Consider the following 1,400-nt stretch of genomic DNA (forward strand, 5'->3'; position numbering starts at 1 on the left):
ATTAAAAGGGATAGGCTAATGGACACCATTGACGGAGACGAGTTAGAGAAAAGGGCTGTTTCACGGAATGAAGGATCTTCATCAAGCAATTAGAATAGCTCTCAAAATCATTTCAAGATATTGTACCTAATTGTAGCCTCTTGCATAGTATTCAGGAAAAACTCATAGAATCAGAATTGCTATGGCTTGAGTTGGCCTCATTTTCCATACTATCTTGTTTTGCAGATGAGAAAGTAGAGGCAGGAGTAGCTGCATAGTTTGCAGTGTGCAGTGCAGTATGAAAATGTTGGGCTCTTTGTTCAAAAATTATTAAGCATTTCAAAAAGGCAGCAGCAGAGCAGTAAATCACAGAGTGCCTCTCAGCACAGGGCTCTAGGTGACTGCACAGGTTGCATGCCCAAGAAGCCAGTCCTGAGAAGAGATCAGGTGGGTTCAATTATTTGCCCAAGGTGATAAAATTGGTTAGGAGCAGAGCTAGCCTCCTGATTCCTTGTTCTGTTTTTCTTTTTTCCTCTGTATTCTATTATTTCTCCATATTTGCTTTATGTTTAGCTTAGAAGAATATATATTTATTCATTCATCCTTTAATATTAATAATTATTTCTTCAATATAGACTATGTGCCAGACATTGTATTAGGAATTAGGGAAACAGTTCTAAGACACACTTCCTATCCTTAAGTACTACTTAAGTATTGAATGCAGAAAAAGAATTTGAGGGAAAAGATACCTATCTCTACAGAGGTTGTGGGGAAGGTGAAACTCTCATATACTACTACTGAGAGTTAATTAGGTATTCATTTTCTGGAGGGCAACTTGGCCGTGTGTCTTAAAATGGGTACACTCTTTGGTCCGGAAATAATGCTTGTTGGCATTTATCTTAAGGAAATAATAAGAAATGTGGGTAAGATGATATGTTCAGAGTTATTCATCACAGTGATTTTTTTTTTCTCATAAATGCCTAAGAATTTGTTAGGGTTTTTTTAGGCACATTTTGTTAAACCTATGCTGTTAAACAACACATAGCCATTAAAAATGTGGTTTTAGAAGACTATTACCATGGGAAAATGTTCATACTATATAATAGCAAAAAAGTAAGGTTTAAAATGGTATGTATACCAGCACTCTGGGAGGCCAAGGTAGGAGAATTGCTTGATGTCAGGAGTTCGAGATCAGCCTCAGCAAGGGCGAGACCCCGTCTCTGCTAAAAATAGAAAGAAATTAGCCAGACAACTAAAAAACAGAAAAAATTAGCCAGGCAAAGTGGCATATGCCTGTAGTCCCAGCTACTTGGGAGGCTGAGGCAGGAGGATTGCTTAAGCCCAGGAGTCTGAGGTTACTGTGAGCTATGATAATGCCACTGCACTCTAGCCCGGGCAACAGAGCGAGACTTTGTCTCAAA

Source organism: Propithecus coquereli, unplaced genomic scaffold (genome assembly GCF_000956105.1).
Source record: "Propithecus coquereli isolate 6110/MARCELLA unplaced genomic scaffold, Pcoq_1.0 Scaffold78, whole genome shotgun sequence".
In the NCBI taxonomy this organism is placed as follows: Eukaryota; Metazoa; Chordata; class Mammalia; order Primates; family Indriidae; genus Propithecus; species Propithecus coquereli.